General features: G+C 58.4%; 1 protein-coding gene across 3 annotated transcripts in view; it reads left to right on the top strand.

The window, feature by feature from the left end:
- The first annotated feature begins 2,066 nt into the window (after positions 1–2,066).
- The window catches only part of LOC144933568 (uncharacterized), a 54,222-nt gene continuing 50,985 nt past the window's right edge, over positions 2,067–5,303 (top strand). The window contains exon 1 of one of the 3 annotated variants that reach the window (XM_078858491.1): positions 2,067–2,139. The gene's annotated coding sequence lies outside the window, so the exon portion shown is untranslated. The remainder of the gene's footprint in view (positions 2,140–5,303) is intronic. The other 2 variants (XM_078858490.1, XM_078858493.1) reach the window with 2 other exon arrangements.

Raw genomic sequence — 5,303 nt, 5'->3', positions numbered from 1 at the left:
CCTTGCCCGCATGCACGCGCGTGGCACACAAAGGCAAAGGTCCCCCGTGTAGCCTCAACAGACTGTTGGGCCAAGTGATTGTGACGAGCGGCACCTATGAAAGCCGGAACGACACACGAGGGGGGGAGGGGGGGGGCAGCAACCACGCCCCGGGCCGCCTTTGTCTCCCCAGTGGCGATGATTTTTACGCACCGAACCGGGTACTCATTTGAGGCTGAGTCGACACACGTACACACACACGTGTACACACGCGGAAACACACACGTACACACACTTATACACACACACGTATACACACACGTAGACCCAAACACGTATACACACACACGTATACACACGTACACACACACGTACACACACGTATATACACGTACACACACGTAGACACACACACGTACACACACACGTATACACACACGTATACACACACGTAGACACACACGTAGACACACACACGTAGACACACACACGTATACACACACGTATACACGTACACACACACGTACACACACGTATATACACGTACACACACACGTACACACACACGTATACACACACGTAGACACACACACTCGGGGGGGGGGGCGTATTCTCCCCTATAATCGCGCACTTGGCCCAGCCTGGAAGCCTTCTCCTACACCCCCCCCCTTTCATCTCCCCGCATGGCCTCCCCCTCTCCTCGTCAGCTCCACCTCCTCCTCCTTCCTCGTCAGCTCCACCGTCTCAGATAGAGCAGAGACGTGGCGACAGCAACGCAACCGCGCTACCAAATCCCCCCCCCCGCCACTCCCCCCCCGCCACCACCCCACCACCTCCCCCCGCCACCACCCACCCCCCAACACCCCCCCCACCACCCCCCCCACCACCCGCCGCCACCCCCACTACCACCACCACCCCCCACCACCACCCCCCCCACGACCCCCCCCACCACCACCCCCCCCACGACCCCCCCCCCACCACCACCCCTCACCACCACCCCCCACCACCACACCCCCCACCACCCCCACCCCCACCACTGTCGTGCGCCTCCTAAAATCCGCGCATCCCCACGAATAAAAAAAAACTCAACGCGAGCCTCATCACCGCGGAGTAAGTGGGGGGGGGGTGTAAGGGGGGAGGGATCCCTCCGCGGCGTGGAAGTAGTGCGCGTCGCGAATAGCATTCGCGTTCCTATTCGGCGTCTACCGGAGCTCGCGTACAAGCGGGGGGGGGGGCGGGGCCGCGTGTGTGGACACGCGGAGGGGAGGGGGGGGCAGGGGCGGAGTGGGCGGTGAGAGGGCGGAGCGGTGTGCGGAGGGAGGGGGCTACGAGGGAGAGGGGGGGGCTACGAGGGAGAGGGGGAGGGGGGCTACGAGGGAGAGGGGGGGGCTACGAGGGAGAGGGGGGCTACGAGGGAGAGTGGGGGGGCTACGAGGCAGAGGGGGGGCTACGAGGGACAGGGGGAGGGGGGCTACGAGGGAGAGGGGGGGCTACGAGGGAGGGGGAGGGGGGGCTACGAGGGAGGGGGGGGCTACGAGGGAGGGGGGCTACGAGGGAGGGGGAGGGGGCTACGAGGGAGAGGGGGGGGGCTACGGGGGAGGGGGGCTACGAGGGAGAGGGGGAGGGGGGCTACGAGGGAGGGGGGCTACGAGGGAGGGGGAGGGGGGCTACGAGGGAGGGAGGGGGGCTACGAGGGAGGGCGGCTACGAGGGAGGGGGGGGCTACGAGGGAGGGGGAGCGGGGCTACGAGGGAGGGGGGCTGCGAGGGAGGGAGGGGGGGGCTACGAGGGAGGGGGGGCTACGAGGGAGGGGGGCTACGAGGGAGAGAGGGGGGGCTACGAGGGAGGGGGAGGGGGGCTACGAGGGAGAGAGGGGGGGCTACGAGGGAGAGGGGAGGGGGGGCTACGAGGGAGAGGGGGGGGCTACGAGGGAGAGGGGGGGGCTACGAGGGAGGGGGAGGGGGGCTACGAGGGAGAGAGGGGGGGCTACGAGGGAGAGGGGAGGGGGGGCTACGAGGGAGAGGGGGGCTACGAGGGAGGGAGGGGGGGCTACGAGGGGAGGGGCTACGAGGGGGAGGGGCTACGAGGGCGGGCAGCAGCACGATGCGGCGCAGTGGCCGACGGGGGCGCCCGCGTGTGCACCGCGCCGCGCAGGGATACGGTAACGTGACGGCGCGTGTACACGTGGTGTGTGTGTGTGTGTACACGTGTGTGTGTGTACACGTGGTGTGTGTGTACACATGGTGTGTGTGTGTGTACACGTGGTGTGTGTGTACACGTGGTGTGTGTGTACACGTGTGTGTGTGTGTGTACACGTGGTGTGTGTACACGTGGTGTGTGTACACGTGGTGTGTGTGTACACGTGGGTGTGTGTGTACACGTGTGTGTGTGTACACGTGGGTGTGTGTGTGTACACGTGGTGTGTGTGTGTACACGTGTGTGTGTGTACACGTGTGTGTGTACACGTGGTGTGTGTGTACACGTGGTGTGTGTGTACACGTGTGTGTGTACGCGTGTGTGTGTGTACACGTGTGTGTGTACACGTGGTGTGTGTGTACACGTGGTGTGTGTGTGTACACGTGGTGTGTGTGTGTGTACACGTGGGTGTGTGTGTACACGTGTTGTGTGTGTGTACACGTGTGTGTGTGTACACGTGGTGTGTGTGTGTACACGTGGTGTGTGTGCACACGTGGTGTGTGTGTGTGTACACGTGGTGTGTGTGTGTACACGTGGTGTGTGTGTGTACACGTGGGCGTGGATGTGTGCGTACACGTGGGTGTGTGGGTGTACACGTGGTTGTTGTTGTGTGTACACGTGTGTGTGTGTACACGTGGGTTTTGGGTGTGTGTGTGTGTACACGTGGGTGTTTGGTGTGTGTGTGTACACGTGGGTGTTGTGTGTGTGTACACGTGGGTGGGTGTACACGTGGGTGTTTGGTGTGTGTGTACACGTGGGTGTTGTGTGTGTGTACACGTGGGTGGGTGTACACGTGGGTGTTGTTGGGTGTGTACACGCAGGGTGCTGTGATCGCTTTGCGCGTGTTTTGTTTTCGCACTACGTATACATGTGTAAATAATGTGAAGCTAAATATAGAATATTTCATAATTCCATAGCAACGTGTACCCATGTGTATACGTGTGGGTGTGTACATGGCATGGCGTAATACTCCACACGCAGTAGGCATCTGCAACAATATAGTTTACGCAATATACGCGTGATACGACGAGTATGTTAATGAATTACGTAAACATGTGTACACGTGGATGTGTACACAAGCGTATACAGAGAAACGTAAGCTCTTAATACTTTATAATGCAAGTTAAATCTTCGTTAATTACATAGAGCCCTGGCACGCATGTGGACACGCCGTTGTGTACTCGTGTTCGTGTACACGTGGAGTGTCGTGTACACAACACAGCACACTGCAGCAGTTAAAACATTGACACTAGAGCACGTCTTTTAAAATACCACAGTATACTGTACTAACAATCGTGGTCAAGTGTTAAATTGTGGTGAGTACACGTGTGTGTGTGTGTGTACACACGTGTGTGTACACACACGCACAACACCCACGTGTACACACACAACACCCACGTGTACACACACAAACACACACGTGTACACACACGCACAACACCCACGTGTACACACACACACACCCACGTGTACACAACACAACAACCCACGTGTACACACACAAACACACACGTGTACACACACACAACACCCACGTGTACACACACACAAAACCCCACGTGTACACACACACACCACCCCACGTGTACACACACCACAACACCCACGTGTACACACACACAAACCCCACAGTCGTGTACACACACCCACGTGTACACACACACGTGTACACACACACCCCACGTGTACACACACACAACACCCACGTGTACACACACACAAACCCCACGTGTACACACACACGTGTACACACACACCCACGTGTACACACACACAACACCCACGTGTACACACACACAAACCCCACGTGTACACACACACACACGTGTACACACACACACACACACGTGTACACACACACAAACCCACGTGTACACACACACCACCCACGTGTACACACACCCACGTGTACACACAAACTACTTGAACCGTCACGCGTGCTTAACGAGCATCACTTCACGGCACATCACCTATGGCACACGCGGTCACTCCACTGCTGTTGAGGAGGATCAATGGGGGGGGGGGGGGGGGGGGGGTTGTGGGACTCGTTTGACCACGTGTACACACACACAGCCACGTGTACACACACACAGCCACGTGTTACACACACACAGCCACGTGTACACACACAGCCACGTGTATACACACCATGCTTATACTTCACGCTGGTCGACGTGGCCTTTACTCAGTAAGTTGTTGTTGTTGTTACGGCGTTGTGGCGGCTAACATCGTGTTTGCAATGCCCCGTAACCGCATGAGAAAGAAGAAACAAAACCGGTTACGGGGTGTTTTTTAAAAGGATAGACGAAGGGAGCTGCTGTCAGGGACGGTAGTCCGCCCTGTGCCTTGCGAACCGTCCAGAGGGGGGGCCGGCGATTCCGTTCCATCTCCCGGTTGACTTCAACGGAGAAACTTTCTCAATCCACTCCCACAACTCTGTCCAACCGAGCGCTACGAATGTGACGACCATACCACAGTGTGGTGATTGGGGGGGGAGTAACCACCCACCGATTCCAACACGACCGCTCAGCGTGGAAGAGGAGGCCAAGTGCCCTCTTGAGAGAGCCCCCCTCTCGTCGGAAAGGGGGGCCCCTTCGGCCAGCAGTGTCGTGAGCGAACGATTGAGCGAGGGGTTTGCGCCTTCTAACCGAGAGGGCAGCGTCTGACCACGCGGTGACTGGCACCGCCGGTGCGGTTTGTCCGTCCGCGTTGCTGCCGTGGCTGAAACTCCCACGGGGGGGCGGGGGGGGTTACGGGTAAACCGGTTCCGGCCCTTTGACACGGGTAATCGATACTGACGAACGTCACAGCCGGTTGATCGTGTGTGTGGTGTGTGTGGTGTGTTTACACGTGTCTGTGTGGTGTGTGTGGTGCGTGTACACGTGTCTCTGTTTGTCTTGTGTCTCTGTCTTGTGTCTGTCTTGTGTCTGTCTCCCTTGTGTCTGTGTACACGTGTTTGTGTACACGTGGTTTGTGTACACGTGTTTTGTGGTACACGTGTTTGTGTCTGTGTACACACGTGTTTTGTGTCTGTGTACACACGTGTAATGTGTACACACGTGTCCTGTGTACACGTGTCTGTGTGGTGTGTACACCGTGTCTGTGTACACGTGTCTGTGTGGTGTGTAC

Source organism: Lampetra fluviatilis, chromosome 7, assembly GCF_964198595.1.
Source record: "Lampetra fluviatilis chromosome 7, kcLamFluv1.1, whole genome shotgun sequence".
Lineage (NCBI taxonomy): Eukaryota > Metazoa > Chordata > Hyperoartia > Petromyzontiformes > Petromyzontidae > Lampetra > Lampetra fluviatilis.
Note: the sequence above shows the minus strand (reverse complement) of the source record. Positions and strands in the feature narration are given on the sequence as shown.